At 37.4% G+C, this 17,387-nt stretch overlaps 1 non-coding gene and 2 pseudogenes across 1 annotated transcript; all 3 read right to left on the bottom strand.

The window, feature by feature from the left end:
- Positions 1-11,369: 11,369 nt before the first annotated feature.
- LOC113307066 lies at positions 11,370-11,451 on the bottom strand (annotated as a pseudogene).
- A 3,156-nt stretch (positions 11,452-14,607) lies between these two features.
- Positions 14,608-14,684, bottom strand: LOC113307067 (annotated as a pseudogene).
- A 516-nt stretch (positions 14,685-15,200) lies between these two features.
- On the bottom strand, positions 15,201-15,293 carry LOC113307059. The gene has a single exon (XR_003339026.1). It is a non-coding gene; the product is annotated as a small nucleolar RNA SNORD96 family (small nucleolar RNA).
- Between the last annotated feature and the right edge of the window lie 2,094 nt (positions 15,294-17,387).

The following is a 17,387-nucleotide window of genomic DNA, read 5'->3' as shown; positions in this document are numbered from 1 at the left end:
GCGCTAATGTCTTAAGGGCAACGTGGTGAACACGTGACTCACTCTTTTTTTCCAAAGTTTTGCCTTATTGCTATTGCGGAGATATGAGGAGCTCGTCCGCTTCATCAAATCGATCACTTCCATTATAAAGGAGCTAAGTATCAATAACTTTTGCATATTTTATCTTTCCTTGTTTTTGATTAATGCACCCAACATTGTCTGCATGTAAGGGTGAGATGAGGGTTTCCAAATACTCTAACCTTATAGATTCCCAACTTATCAACCAGTTAAATAACGAATTTGATCTTCGCCACTATGAGATTGAATTGTTATCGGGTCAGAAAGGGGTTACATCTCAGATCCAGCCTCCCTGCGCTATGGGTTAGTGGAACGATAACTTCTTTCGAATTATGAACGAGTGTGACAAGCGAGGGAAGGGCTCTTGTTCTCAAACCGACTATTCTACATACGATCCTTCCAACAAGATCAAGTATACCTCTGCAAGTTTTTTAGCTAACTACAAGAGTGTTGCGTCTTAGGGTGGCAACCTGGATAACTTCGCTACTAATGCTCATCGTAAACATGTTTCAGGGGGCTTCGAAAAACGGAAAATGGATCATTTGTCCAAATATTTTTAAATCACGGTTCACATGGACGAGTAAAAAATAATTTGGGTGAAATGGCCAAAAAAACAGTAAGGATGAAACTGGTTTCATCCTAGCTTAAATTTAAAAAATAGCAAGGATGAAACTGGATACATCCAGTGTAAATTAAAAATAAGAAAAAATATTTAAAAATGGGCACGATGAAATTGGTTACACACAGTCTATTTTTACATTTTTGTCCATTTAAACAGTATCAAAATCTAACTGTCCATTTCACCCAGGAATTATTGATTTTGGTCTTTTTAACCAATTTTGTGTTCGAAAAACTGATGTTGGACGAGGATCCCAACAAGGGTGTTAATACCAACAAACATGCTTGTCATACTAGCGACCCTAACAGGGATTAAGTTCATTTAGTTGTTTGTGGCCCTATACTGAGTGGAAAGCTTCCTCCTCCAACTTTTCATGCCGATCCCTACCAGTTATGGGTGGCGAACATTGATGTGCCCAAGGTGAAGCTTCGTTCTGTCATTTGATGATTTTGCCGTTTTCACTTCCTCGTCTCGGGACTTTATTTCTTCTACTTTGATTTTGTATACACAGTCTTGGCAAACTCGTGAAAGGGATAGTGGTGATAATCTTGTGGAGGAAACAGTGGAGGTAACAAATAATAATTTCTTCTCAACTCATTTAAGTACATGTATCCGACTGGATTTCTTTATAGAGGTTTCAAGCTGGTGATGGCGAAAAAGTTAGTGAAGATATTGGTGTTAAAGTAGTGAGGATCCTGATGATAATTTTACTTTATAGATGGAGTCGACAAGTACACGTTCTAATGTTGTTTCCACTATTGAAGGTTATAAAGGTGATAGAGCTGGTAAAGATGCCCCTGCTAGTGGATCAGGTAAAGATGCCCCTGCTGGTAACGATAATCTTACTCGATCGCCAGGTATTGCTTCATCGGGGAAGAAAGCTATTCTTCCCGAGCTGACAATGAACGTAGTCTAATCGAATGATGAAGATATTGATCAATACGACGAGTTTGACGACGAAGAGGAGGAGGAACTAAATGATTATGGTGTAGAAGAGAAAGGTCCCAAGGAGGATCAAGACAAGGAGCATTTTCGATACCCTGATCTCGTGGAAAACATTGAGAGGGAACCAGGCAGTTCCCAGAACAAGGATATAGGCAACTAGTTTCGGTTGGGATCTCCTTCCTCAACTAGTTTCGGTTCTCTATCTCCCTCTAAGATGTTGGTAGTTGTTCCTTCTTATGGGCCCGCCATGGAGGATGCTCTTGATACTATTGTAAGGGTTTAAAAAGGAAAATGAATCCAACGGTGGATAGCCAATGAGGGCCCACCATATCAAAAAAATCTGGAAATTGTGAATGGTCCCTATATATTTTCTGCTCGGTCCCTATATAATATCTAGGGTTTTCCTAACATTCCCCAATTTTTCTTCTGGTTCATCCTCTTCTTCAAAATTTCTTCTGATTCTCCTTCCCTGGCTCGTAAAGTTCCGGTTTTAAGGTACAGCTATAGATCAGATTTTTATTTCAGTTTTCCATTTAAAGGCTCACAAAAGTTCCGATTCACTATTCATTCTCCGGCTCAATTGGGGCCGATTTTAAGACTTAAGGTTCGGATCAAATTGTTATTTCATTCTCGAATTCATGGAGGTGACTTCGAAAGAGATGAGAGCTTTAAGGAAGAACAAGATGAGATTGTCAAAGCAGAATAAACTGAGAAGAACAAAAGAGATCGCTGCGTATCTTCCTGAGATGAGAGATGAGAGCTTTAAGGAGGAACAAGATGAGAATGTCAAAGCAGAAGAAGGTGACAAGAGTGAAAGAGATAAATGATGCAGCGGATACATATCTTCCTGATCCGAAGAAAGTGAGAAAAGTGAAAGAGATGAACGATGCTGCTGCATATCTTCCTGAGCACAAGAAGTTGAAAAGAGTAAAAGAGATAAATGCTGCTGGGTATCTTCCTGAGGATTGAGTAATTCAAAATATTCTCACCAGATTACCAATTCGGACTCTAGCTCAATACAGCCGCGTAAGTAAGTCATGGTGCAATACAATTTCAATTAATCCGCGATTTGCTAAAATTCACTTCGTTCATAACAACAACCATAAGTTAAATCTAGTCATCAATTTACTTAATGTATGGTGTGCCCAAGGAGGAGCTAGTTTCTTTAGTTTAGACGATCATTATATATTTAGACTATTATTCAACTTAGAATTCAAACTCAAAAGTGAACTAGTAGGTTATTGCAATGGATTCTCTTGTATTACAGAAAAGCGTAAAAATGTTGACGGTCCTAATTTGACTGTCATTAACCCAGTTAGGGAGGAAACACTTTCCCTCCCCTACTATAAGTATCCTACTGACAAAGGGGAATGCAAGTATTTGTGTCATGGTTTTGGTTTTGATTCATCAACAGACGCATACAAGGTTGTCATCATTTTTACTTCCAGGGGCGATGAGGAGTTGATTAGCATGGCCTTTACTTTGGGCACTAATTCATGGAGAAAGACTGTTACAAGTGTTGCTCAAATCTCTCCACCACGAGGTTGTTCTCCTTTTCCTAGTCATCGATTGGTAAGAAGAGCAGCCACTCTTTGTGGAGGTGATCTTTTCTGGAAGATAGCTGATAGTGCAGTAGAAGAAGAGGTAATAGTCACTAATTTTCGTGAGCAAGTTCATGAGAATAATAAGTTTGGCATGTTGCTCTTGCTTGATATTCACAAGGAGAAGATTCAGTTCGTTCGACTCCCGTCTGACTTTAGTCTCACCACGATGCCAACAATGATGAATGTAGTGATTGAACATCATCTTCTGGAGCATAAAGGATATCCTGCGTTGCCCGGTCCGCAAAAACGATGACAGACATTACACATTGTAGCTGTCATTGCCATAATGTGCAGGGTAGGTTTTGTTGTTGCTGCTGTCGTTTTGCAATTCAACTGTTGTATTGAAGGACAAGGAAAAGCAAGTGTGGATCAAGGGGGAGACTTTGGGTTTTCAAGTTAGGGAGCTTGGTTTACTGCCAGCTTCCTTTTGTTGTTACTTTGATACTGCTACTGCTAGCTTTCCAACACGAATACTGAGCGTCTCTGATCAGGTACTATTGCATTGGTTTGATGGAAAGCGTCTTAAACTTTACAATTTGCGGACGAAACATCTCGAGGTGGTAGGGGCCCTTTCCTCCTGCCATAAGCAAAGTAGAGAAATTTTTAATATTAAGATGAGTAGATCCCCTCCAATTGTGGGCATTGATGATGATTTTAGGATGTATAGCCCGTACCTGGATTATCAGCTGCACGCTCGAGCTGAAAACATCCTGTCACTGAAAGCTTTCATTTGTGCAGGAGATACTAGCAGGTACAACGCTCATCTGCAGCAGGATGGGTGAATACTGTAAGAGAATCAGTAAACATTCGTGCTTTTTTTGAGGTAGTTTTGTACTATTATCTGACTTCAGTTATGGTGGTCAATTTACTGACTCAAATATTAAGGTTTCTGGCATTTGGTTTTATTTATTTCTTGAAGATTTTTTGATGAAGACGATCACAAAGTTTAGTTTTTTACAGATTGTCTTTCCAACTTGAAGGTGTTATAAATATGTAGGGAATGTGTCTATTTCACAAATTTATTGTTAGTAGCCTTATTGTCGGGAATAGACCAATTGTGGGTTGGGCTCCCAAAGTTTGGAAACAATATTTGCGTTCTGGCAAGTAACATCCAGATGAAAGATGTGATGAAAATATGAAAATATGATGCTATGTGATACTAATGCAAGACGTGATGAAAATATGAAGAAGGAGGGTGTTGCATTAGCATCCAGATGCTATGTTTGTGGGCAGGATCAAGACACACTGCCGCATTTACTCTTGTTCTGCAACTTTACTGAGCTAGTGTGGAGTTGGCTAGGAAGTGTGTTTGGTGTTTGAAACCCAAAACCTTTTGAGGATGTTTTTTTCACTTTTGCAAAACAGTAGAGTGCAACCGTGAAAGAAGCTTGGATTACTGCAGCCTAAGGGAGCTTTGGTTCTTGAGTTATAAGATTATCTTTGAGGGTCTGATCCAAATGTGAAAAAGATCAAGGCAAGGGTTATGCAGGTGCTGTTTGACGGTGGTCATAGAATGAAGGGTTTGATGTTTAATCAATATCATGATTTGCAGATTTTGAATTATTTCAAAATTGGTACGCGAAAGGTGAAATAGTACAAGGTGGAAGAATGCCAATGGTATGCCCCTGTGCTGGCTATTCTTTGTTTGGTCGTGACGGAGCTTCCCTTAGGAGTCCAGGTTGTGCAGGAGTAGGTATTATTGGCTAGAATCATTTTTGTGGGGTTTATAGGAACAATATCTGGTGGAATAGGCTTTGAAACCAACTACATGGCTGAAGTGATGGCTGTTTTACTTGCAATTGAATGGGCTGTCAGATTCGAAAGTAGTCGTTGGGGATCATATTCCTTGGAGCATTGCAAGATGGAACACGGTTAGAGCAAAGTTGGTTGATATGCTACAAAGAGGTTAATTTCTCTGCGGATTCTTTAGCAAAAGCTGGATCAAGACTTGGAGCAGCGGATACAATTGTGAATATGGGAGGCCTGCAGCTGTGGTTCAATTGGAATTGCCTGACAGATTTGGTTAACTGAGTAGCCTTTGGGTTACTGTGTGTGTTTTGTGTTCTGTAGCCTGCTGGCCGTGGCTTTGATTTTGTATCCATTTGAGGTTTAAATTTTGCGTGACTAGCAAAAGAAAGTATTTCTTTTTGTTAGTAGCCTTGGAAACTTCGATTGTTGTTAAAAAGGTGGATTGTGTATGACTTGTAGGGAAGGAGAACTAATAGGCTAGAAAAGAAACCAACATAGCCATCCCCATTACCAGGTGAAAGACGCATATCACATGTTTGTGCAATGTCCTGAACGAGTATTTTCTTCACCAGTGAAGTTCCCAAGGAATGTACCTTAGTTTGGATTTTTGCTTTGTAGTGTGCATGTGAGCTGGTACCATGTGATTGTATCAAGTAGGTAATTTATTAATGTTGTCATAGGGTCCTAGGTTGAGTACTGCTTGTTCCGGTTTGGGATCACACATGAAGCATCCTTTTCCTCTGTTAAATTTTAGATTATTTTGAATGAAGCAGCGAGATTTCGCAATGTTGATGTCTTTAGGGTAGCCACTGCAGGAAACCACTATGGAATTACCAGCAAGTGTAAGTTATTATTCATTCCAACAAACAACTTTACTGTCATTTTCAAATTGTGATTACATTATGTACGTCGACAGTGCGTGTCTGATATTTTGATTGGATCTGGAATTATACAGGGAAGTGGCCATCAAGTTCAGTGAAAAGGTATTCTCATATGATCCGCCTCTTGAGTACATCTCCTAAGGAGTTGGTTTCATCTTCTTATTTCGTGGAGCTTCTACAAGTTTGCATTTTGCCACTGTAAAGTAAGTGCTTCTGGTGATTGAAATGGAATGCCTGTCCATTCGGCTGAAACTTGTGATGTTCAAGGATATTTTTGTATATATAATAGACCCTTGCATCGTTTTTTTTGGTCATTTGTTTTATGTAGAATCTCACATAAACTTGAGCATGAAATGGAATTGCTCTTTTTTTTTTGTTGTTTAACCACTACCAGAATTTTGCAGTCATCATGCCCATTAAACAAGCTCACAAAACTACACTTTTTTCTTCGTCATTTTTCTTTCAGTAGTTGTGAAATTCGATCTTTCTTTCTTGAATTTCCAGTCTGGGTTCCTTTTTACCAGTAACCGATACTTATCTTGTTTGTACTGCTGTATTCCCCCTGTAAGTAGCCTGGCATATGTTTTAGTATCACTAGAATAGTATGAGAATGGCTGCTGGTGGAGACTGGGCATCCAATTGTATTGGTTTGTCGTGCAGTCGACAATAGGTTCCGATCCTGGGACCTGTGGGTTATGGGCCAACCATGCTTCAGCTGAGCCACTCTAGTTTGTTGTTTGATTTACACAATTTTAGAAAAAGTATAATACTCCCTCCATTTCTGGAAAAATGAATAGGCCAAATTGAAAAAGTGAAAGTATCAATTTTCCAGAAGCGGAGGTAGTAAGTAATATGTAATGGCTTGTTTGAATTACAATTTCGAAAGCATCTTCGACTATGATGATTATGATAATGGAAATGCTACAGTGCTCTAATCACAACACTACTTACAGCTCAAATCCATGTGTCCCAGTATTATTGGTCAAGATTGTTAAAAACCAAAGGGAAGTCTGAATGTTATTGGTGCCATGGCAAAGGCCACTGGAAGAGAGATTGTCCGAAGCTCAAAGCTAAGAAGAAACACGAGTCAAATTCACAACCACCAATAGTTGAAGAAGGTTCTGAAACAGGAGAGGTTCTGACGGTTACATGTGGTTATCATCATGAAGTATGGATTTTTGATTCTGCTTATTCTTATCATATGAGTCCAAACAACGACTGGTTTACCTCTTATGAATCTGTAGGAGGCGGTACTGTACTACTTGGTAATAATTATGCTTGTGGTGTAGTCGGAATTGGAACAATTAAGATCAAAAATCATGAAGGTAAAGTACATACTTTATCTGGGGTAAGGCATATTCCTGATTTGAAGAAAAATTTGATATCACTTGGTACTTTAGAGTCCAAGGGTTATCGTATTGTAATGGAAGGTGGATTTACAAAGGTTTTAAATTCAGATTCTAAAGTGGTAATTCAAGCTAAGAGAGAAAGAAATTTATATTTCTTACAAGGAGGAACTGTGGTAGATGGACTATATGTTGGAGTCGAAAATAATGAAGATTTTAGTATTTCGAAACTTTGGCATATGCGGTTGGGGCATATAAGTGAGAAAGGACTAGATATTTTGTGCAAGCAAGGTTTGCTTGACAAACTGAAGAAAGCCAAACTTGATTTCTGTGAACACTGTGTTTATGGAAAACAACATAGGGTGAAGTTTGGTAAAGTAATCCATCGTACTAAGAGTATTGTGGATTACATAGGTATTGATGTATGGGGTCCTTCTAAGGAAGTATCCAAAGGAGGAAGGAGGTACTTTGTCACTTTTATCGACGATTTCTCAAGGAGAGTGTGGTTGTATGCCATAAAGACAAAGGATGAAGTTGTCGAAATTTTCAAGATATAGAAAACTATGATAGAAACCCAGACAGGCAAGAAGGTGAAGCGACTACGGTCTGATAACGGTGGGGAATACAAGAACGACCCACTAAAGGAGTATTTTCAAAGTGCAGGCATAGTAAGATATTAGACAGTAAGAAAGACACCTCAACAAAACGGAGTTGCGGAACGAATGAATCATACCCTTATGGAGAGAGAGCGGTGCATGTTATCCAACGCTGGTTTGGGCAAACAATTTTGGGCTGAAGCAGTAAATATGGCGTGCTATCTCATTAATAGATCACCATCAGTTTCTATTGAGTTGAAAACACCTATGGAGGTATGGTCAGGTACACCTTCTAATTATGATTCCATTAAAGTTTTTGGATGCACAACTTACTATCACATTAGAGAGAGTAAGTTAGATCCTAGAGCAAAGAAGTCCATATACATTGGAGTTGAAGATGGAGTCAAGGGTTACAAGTTGTGGTGTGAAGAAAGTTACAAGGTTGTTATTAGCAAGGATGTTACTTTTGATGAAAAATCTTTGTTACACCCTAGCAAAGAAAATATAACTCAGGTGGAGGTAGATACTCAGGTGGAGTTACATAATGGTGAATCTGGGGAGGAAAAAGAAATTCCTTAAATTGATTCTACATCTCAAGAAGGTGCAGTCGAGGAGGGGGTTCAAGATGAAGAATCTCAGCAACAAAAAGATTTTATTTCTTTAGGAACCAATAGAGAACCACGCAACAGGAAGCCACCAGCATGGACAGATGATTATTTAGCATTTTCTTTTATGACTTATGGTGATGAGCCATGTACTTTTCAAGAGGCGATGAAAGATTCCAATGTTGAAAAGTGGGGAGCAGCTACGGAAGAAGAAATAGATTCTTTACATAAGAATGAAAATTGGGACTTGGTAAAGTTTCCTAAGGGTAGTAAAGAAATTGGTTGCAAGTTGGTGTTTGTGAAGAAAGAAGCAATTCCAGGTACAAATAGCGTACGGTATAAGGCGCGTTTGGTAGCTAAAGGTTATGCACAAAGGGAAGGTATTAATTACAGTGAAATATACTCTCCAGTTGTAAGACATACTTCAATCCGTACCTTGTTAGCTATAGTGGGATCCTATGACCTGGAGTTTGAGCAACTCGATGTCAAAACAACGTTCTTACATGGTACATTGGAAGAAGACATTTATATGTCACAGCCCGAAGGATATGTTGTTGCAGGTAAAGAAGAATATGTATGCAAATTAAAGAAATCATTCTATGGGCTAAAGCAGTCGCCTAGACAATGGTATACAATATTTGATACATTCATGAAAGAACAAAGGTTCACACATAGTTTTTGTGATAGTTGTGTGTATACAGAGAAGCTACAAGATAGTTCTTTGATTTTTCTACTCCTTTATGTGGACTATATGCTCATTGTTGCAAAGAGCATGGTGGATATTGAGAACTTAAAATCTTAGTTGAGTAAGGAGTTTCAAATGAAGGATTTGGGGGATGCTAAGAAGATACTTGGAATGGAAATTCAAAGGGACAGGAAAAAGGGAAGATTATGTCTTACACAAAGACAATATCTAGAGAAGATTGTACAAAGGTTTGGAGTACAGGATTCAAAGCCTATGAGTTTACCGTTAGGTGCACATTTGAAGTTTTCCGTGAAGATGAAACCAAGTACTGCAGCTGATGAAGAGTACATGTTTCGTGTGTCATATGTGAATGCGGTTGGCAGTTTAATGTATGCAATGGTTTGTACTCGACCAGACATTGCACAGGAAGTTGGTCTTGTGAGTAGATTTATGGAAAATCCAGGGAAACAACATTGGCAAGCAGTAAAGGGTATACTAAGATACCTAAAACGGACAATAGATGTTGGTTTGGTTTATCAACAAGTTGCTGGTAAAGACCCTCAAGTATGTGGGTATGTAGATGATGATTATGGAGGAGATATAGATCGTTACGAATCAACAACCGGGTATATTTTTACTTTAGCTGGCAGTCCTATAAGCTGGAGGTCTTGTTTACAATCAGTTGTATCTCAATCAACAACAGAGGCTGAACTGATAGCTATAAATGAGGCCATAAAGGAAGCAATTTTTCTTAAAGGATTGGTTAAGGATTTTGGAGTCGAACAAAAATGCATAAACGTGCATTGTGACAGTCAGAGTGCTATAGCATTGTTGAAGCATGAATATTTTCATGGAAGGGCAAAGCATATCAATATTCGGTATCATTCTGCGCGAGAAAATATAGAAGGTGGAGAATTTTCAGTACTAAAAATTCACACGGAGGACAATCCTGCAGAAATGCTGACAAAGGTGGTACCATTGAGTAAGTTCCAACATTGTTTGAACTTAATCAATACTTTATCAGTGTAGGCACCGTAAGGTGCAAGAATGTGGAATGATGTACGTGAAGTGAAGAACAAAGAAGGTAAACAGAAGATTATCAACAAAGGTGGAGATTTGTAATATTTGTTAATAATCTTCTAGGTAAAGAACCGTGTCCAACAGGTAACCAAGACTTGGTATTAGAGTATTTCTCAAGTTAGGAAACCGGTAGAGTTCCAGACTTAGGAAACTAGTAGAATTTGGTCGGCAAGACTATATTCTTGGCCTACAAGTTCTGTTACCTATAAATAGGTTGGTTTTCTGTAGAGGTATACACAGTTGAGAGTCTTTCTTTAGTCGAAAGTTTTACACAACAAGGAGAGTGTAAGGGTTGTGTGGCTAAAGAGAAACATAAGGGGCTAAGGGTTCTTATAATTGTTCTTCGGATCTTTTAATAAGAAGTATCATCATTCTACAGTGGACGTAGGTACGCCGAACCACTATAAAATTCCGTGTCTTGTTCTGTTTGATATTCTCTTGTTTTGGTTCATTATTTGCTGGTGATATTCTGTGTGTGAGATTGATATTAAACTAACTAGACGATTCCGACCTAACAGTTTCAACCACCAAATACACATAGTACTAAAATGACACGACCTAATAGCTGCCTGCAACTAGCTCACTTTGATCTAAGCTGCTGCACCCATTAAATGGCTATTACTTCATCTGAAATTAAATGCTGTCAGCGTCTATGATGGATGTAACAGTTGGTGCCACCTGGCACATCAACACTTGCATTTCATACAGAGTACTATCTCAGGAATGCAAAACTGCGGAGCCTCTAAACACAACACTTTTTCATGACAAGCTGAAAATCCTTTGAATAGTTGTTGTGTTTAGAACATTTTAGGCATAAGGAAACCATCAATCAATAACTAAGCTAGAATGGTATAAAAATCAATCAACATCCGACTGGAAAATTTACAAGGTATTGGATGTTAGAACTGTATCAAACGGCAGTCTAGTCAAGTTCTGATGATGAGAAAAATTATTCACAATCCTTTGGACATCCAAATAAATCACATATATGGCCTCAATTCGCTAAACAAAATGGCTCTATAAAGTTCTGATGATGAGAGTATCCTTGTCGTCAAAATATGATACTGCATGGATGTGTAATGCAGCATTTAAGGTATTTTACAGTTTACACTTGCATTTCTTAAACATGTTGCACATTGCAATCCATCAAAGCAAATAAACAAGCATGAACAAAAAACATGGACAATGAAATGAAAGCGTACAAGCCTCAGAATTGCTGAATATGTCACCATTCAGTCCCGAAAAACAACGGTGTTGTTTATAATTCGATATCCTCATAGGCCTGTTGTACATACCAAAACATGGCATCCAAACTAAAAAGAACATGAAAAATTGTATATCTCAGGGCCAGTCCAAATAGAATATGAGACCACCTGAGATATGAAGATTTTAGACCATCAAAACGTAAATTTTTTTCTACGACATTTCACAAACGGCTACAAACATTAACTGGTTTGCTCCGATCTGGAAAGGATAGGGATTTTTTTGTCAAAATGCCCCCCCGCCGAGAACAACATTTAAGTAACTAAACAGATGACTACACGATCAGATAATCTAGAAACATACCCATTCAGATGAGGGGACAATGATTATGCACGGTGAATACAAACATGAAACTACCGTAACTTCAATCCTGATCTATGCTGCTGTTGAGTTTGTTCATACTCACAAAGCATTATCATTTCTCCTCTCATCTAGATTGGCACTCATTTCCAGAGATATCATCATATCATGTACAAGACTTAAAACAATCATCAACAGCGAAAACTCCTAAACATGAACAAGAAGATAAGATTACTGAGAAAATCAGATAAAACCAGGAAAAAAAAGACCATAGAGATGAGAGGAAAATCATTATGCATAGTGAATACAGAACATCAAATAGCCTAACTTCACTAATCTTGAACCAAACCAAGCCCCATTTGTTAGTATTCACAACACACAATGATTTTTACTCTCATCTAAGTTGGTACTCTTTTTTTTTTCCAGTAATACCATCTTTTTCAGTAATACTATCCGAGAGATTGAACTGAAAACGATAAAGAAAATATATCAAAACTGAAAGACAAAAACCAATGAAAACAAATAAACATGAGTAGGAAAACTGAATAAGAACTACATGAAATGAAACTCTGATTAAAAGTAAGGAGATAGAATGAAGAAGAGATTTGATATGACATCTAGGGTTTCTGAAGATGTGAGGAAAATAGAGGCTGCATTGGAGGGTTTATATAACAAAGTTAGCCGAGTTTGCTGAGCAGAATAAGACAAACTTAAAGTTATTGGGATTTAATGGTGGCCACTTATGATCTGAGATGCTACTATAAATTCATTAGGTGCACCTATAAAATTCATTTCAGTTCAGACTGGTTAACAAACCAACCAAGCAACAGCTATTTTGGAATGGAAGGCTGGGAAAAAAATGTGAAAAGGATTTGGGTATTATGCATGTAGCGTTTGATCTAGGAACCAGTATGTCCAACAAATTTTATTCAAGTTTGAATTACTACAAAATTTATGGAGAATCACACAAAAGACTAGTTAAGTTTCAATGCAATGTACCACTGTATTACGGTTTTAAAATTGAGTTTTGCGTTTTAAAGCTGTATGAAGTGTTGGACCATGGGGAAGCCATTTGTCTAGCCTAAAGCTGGTCCAAGCAACCAGAACTTGATCAAAACCTTAGTTGATACTACTTCCGATCACAATTTAAAGCGTCAACCAAAAGGTCCATGTTCCATACAACCTCCAGGTGCAGTGCTACTTTGTTTCCGTCCTTTTGCACTTTGGTATAAGATAGTCACATCACACATATACAAATAAAAGTCCGGGGGTACTACAGAAAATCCTAGTTTTGGTCATTTTGGCATTCTACAGCACAAAAATATATAGGACTTTTTAACTATTGGGACACCATAAAACATAGTAGAACATTTTCTAGCAGTAATAATGATTCAGATGACATTCCTATTAATGAAAAAATTTATCAATCCATAATCAAATTTATGGGCTTATTAGAATTTCATTATAATTCAAAAATGTAACGAAATTGACTTGCTAAATTCAGTGACTATATAGAGAATTGCCAAGCTAACTACAATTGATGACATGTCTGCGCTTGAGCGATTCAGCTCGAGAGCGCCTATCGGCCAACTACAAGCTAGGTGGATATCCATATCAAAATTGTTCTTTCCTTGCCTTTTTTACAAAAATCTTAATGAATTTCAAGACACATGACTTACACTTTAATCAAAACATATGTTCATAGTTTCTTGAATTCTCTGTAACACAGTTGAGCCAAATATATGCCCATATTTATTTACGGTGGCCACTTATGATCTGAAGTGCAACTATAAATTCATCTGAAATTTATTGGGTGCAACTATAAAATTCATTAGCCATAAAGTCGTCAAATGGGAAAAATGAAAAAGTGTTAATGCTCAATTTTTTGCCAGTCTTAATAAGATTTGGAACTTAGCCAGATCCGGTCTTTGCAAAAATCAAATGCTACCAGAAGAAATCAAGGAAAAATGTAAGCATAGTCAATGCAGCAGCTGTAAGGCACATGGTTTACAAACAAAAGGCAAAATGAGAATTAAAAACAAATCCGTATTCCAAACATATGAATGAAATTCCTGGCCTACAAAGACTAAAAGCAAGAACAAGTACACAGATCTGTCACCTGGTATAGGAAAACTGGATCTTTCTGATAACTTGTTTAGGGAATCAATTTATGTTTTCTTATTAATTTTTTATTTCAATGCATGATTTTGGGCTCTTATAAATGTTATTTCAAAGTAAAGCACAAACTTAAACAGGGTCTTAAATTTTTCACTGGTGATTTAGGGCCTGTCCAATTTGAAAGAAGAATCAAATGTTTGCACTGCTGATTTAAATTTTTCACACCAACTACAAGTCTTGTACCAATACAGAAACCAATCAAAATCCGAATAAACCACTCAACATCCGGCGGAAAATGTAAAAGGTTTTGCATATTTCGCAATGTAACAACACTGATGAACTTTTAAATTTCAATTCGCTTTATAAAATCCCCAGGAGAATCATATCAAATGGCATATTAGACTAGTCAAGCTTTTGTAGCATGTCATTTGGAACTTAACGGGATTGGCCACTGCAGTCCAAGGCAGCATGCATAGTCATAGAGTTATTATAGTTTCCGGCATTCATTTTTTAAAATTACAAATTACAGCTACATTAAGCTATGAATAAAACTCATCACAGAAAAACACTGAGTAGAAGTGACTTAAGTGACAGAACCAAGCCGAAATACACTAGTTTGATGTACTGCACTCTACAAGCCTTCAGCACATGCGGTGGTTACAAATACAGTATATCTGTGATAACTTTCATGGAGTTGAGAAGCCCCTTTTGTAACAAAACAAGAAAGAGCATGAACATGGACACTGAAATTTAAGCTATAAGCCTCAGAATTGCAGAATATGTTTCCATCCGGTCTCAAAGATGGTGTTCTTTATATTCGATATCCTCATAGTCTAGAATCTAAACTACTATCCGATAAAAAAAAAGAAAAAAATGACTAAATGCATTTCTTCTCATGGCCAGCCCAAGTGGTAATGGCCAACGCAGCTCCCCAAGGCAATGGTAAAGTCCTGATAAAAATCAGATAACTGGAAACATACTCAGTAAGATGGGAGGAAAATCATTATGATTGGTGAATACAATCATAATATTCAATCCATGCTGCTGCTGCTGCTGCTGAGTTTGTTCATACTCACAAATCATAATGAGTTCTCCTCTAATCTAGTTCGGTGCTATTTTCCAGATATATCATCATACTTCACATACAAGACTTAACCAATCATCACTGAGAACACTGAGTAGAAGTGACTTAAGTGACAGAACTATGCCGGAATGTGCTACTTTGATGTATAATGCAGCATTACTACACTCTACAATCGATACAGTTTATACGAATTTGATAACCTTCGTAGAAATGAGAAGCCCCTCTGTAAAAAAAAAGGAAAGAACATGGACAGTGAAATGTAAGCTATAAGCCTCGGAATTGCAGAACATGTCACCAAGGCGTTTAAGCCATTCCGTCCAGAAAGATGGTATTCTTTATAATTCGATATCCTCATAGGCTAGAATCTAAACTGCTACTCGATAAAAAAAAAAAACATAACTAAATGCATGTCTGATGTCTATTGGCCAGCCCAAGAGGTGATGGGCGCGACGCAGCTCCCCAAGGCAATGGAACATGAGACCACATGAAAAAGGAGATCTTTGATCTTTCAAGGGCCAAAAAATCAGAAAACTGGAAACATACACAGTAAGATGAGTGGAGAATCATTATGATCGGTGAATACCAACATCATATTACAATATATGCTGCTGCTGCTGAGTTTGTTCATACTCACAAATCAAAATGACTTCTTCTCTCATCTAGTTTGGTACTTATTTCCAGAGATATCATCATATTTCACATAAAAGACTTATAAACAGTCATCAACAGTGAAAAACTCCTAAACATAACAAAAACAAGATTACTGAAAAAATCAAGAAACAAAAAAAAAAAAAAAAAAAAAAAAAAAAAAAAAAAAAAAGATGGGAGGAAAATCATAATGCATAGTGAGTACAGACATCAAATTCACTAATCCTTGACCAGACTAAGCCCCCATTGTTTGGTACTCACAATACATTATGAATTTTCCTCTCACCTCATTTTGGTGCATCTTTTTTTCTCCAGTAATGCCTTCTTTGCCAGTAAAATGCAAAATACAGAGCCTCAGACAATCAGCCAAAGTTTAACTACATATGATTCAAATTACACACACAGCTGTGTAGAAGAGAAACTAATCTAAGAGACTAAACTGAATTAAAAATAAATAAAAATAGAACCAGTTTGAAAGATAAAGTAAGATCAAAACACATAAATATTATATACATGAGTATGAACTGCAACCAGAACTACTGAAACACTAACTAAAATATGGAGATGAAAAGAAGGAGAGATTTGATATGACATCTAGGGTTTCTGAAGATGGGAGGAAAAGGGAGGTTGGTTAGGGGTTTATATGATAAAATATATACACAGTCAGATGAGAGGAAAATGGTTATGCACGGTTAATACAAACATGAAACTACTTCAAAATCCTGATGTATGCTGCTGCTGCTGAGTTTGTTCATACTCACAAAGCACAACGATTTTTCCTCTAATCTAAGAGACTGAACTGAAAATGATAAAGAAAACATATCAAAACTGAAAAAAAAAATCAGATGAGTAGAAAAACTGAATCAGAAGTACATGAAATGAAACTCTAACTAAAAGTAAGGAGATAGAATGAAGAAGAGATTTGATATGACTCTGAAGATGTGAGGAAAAGAGAGGCTAGATTGGAGGGTTTATATAAAAAAGTTAGCCGAGTTGGCTGAGCAAAAGAAGACAATCCCAAAGTTATTGGGATTTAATGGTGGCCACTTATGATCTGAGATGCAAATATAAATTCATTAGGCGCACCTACAAAATTCATTGCAGTCCAGACTGGTTCACAGACCTACCAAGCAACATCTATTCTGGAATGCAAGGCTGGGAAAAAAAAGTGAAAAGGATTTGGGTATCATGCATGTAGCGTTTGATATCGGAACCACTATGTCCAACAAATTTTATTCAAGTTTGAATTACTACAAAATTTATGGAGAATCACACAAAAGACTAGTTAATTTTAATGCAATGTGCCACTGTATTACGGTTTTAAAATTGAGTTTTGCGTTTGAAAGCTGCATGAAGTATGGACCATGGGGAAACAACAATTGTCTAGCCTAAAAGTTGGTCCAAGCAATCCAAGCAGCCAGAACTTCATCAAAACCTTTGTTGATACTACTTCCGATCACAATTTAATGCATCAATGCAATGGTCCATCTTCCATAGAACCTCCAGAGGAAGTGCTACTTCGATTCGTCCTTTTGCACTTTGGTATAAGATAGTCACATCAGACAGATACAAATAAAAGTCCAGGTTATTACAAAAAATCATTTGGTATAACAGGCTCAGGCGCATTTGGGGTTATCTCCCTTCTGCAATCTGGTGGAGTGTTTGGAGAGAAAGGAATATTAGGCTTTATAAGAATGTCTCTAGAAATCTGAAACAGTTAATTGTAGAGTGAAATGTCTGTTGTTCAACTGGACTTTAAACACAGATATCTTCACAGGTTTTAGTCTTTCTACCCTGATTAGTAACT

Source organism: Papaver somniferum, chromosome 8 (assembly GCF_003573695.1).
Source record: "Papaver somniferum cultivar HN1 chromosome 8, ASM357369v1, whole genome shotgun sequence".
NCBI classification, from domain to species: Eukaryota; Viridiplantae; Streptophyta; class Magnoliopsida; order Ranunculales; family Papaveraceae; genus Papaver; species Papaver somniferum.
This window is presented reverse-complemented; position numbering and strand designations above follow the sequence as displayed.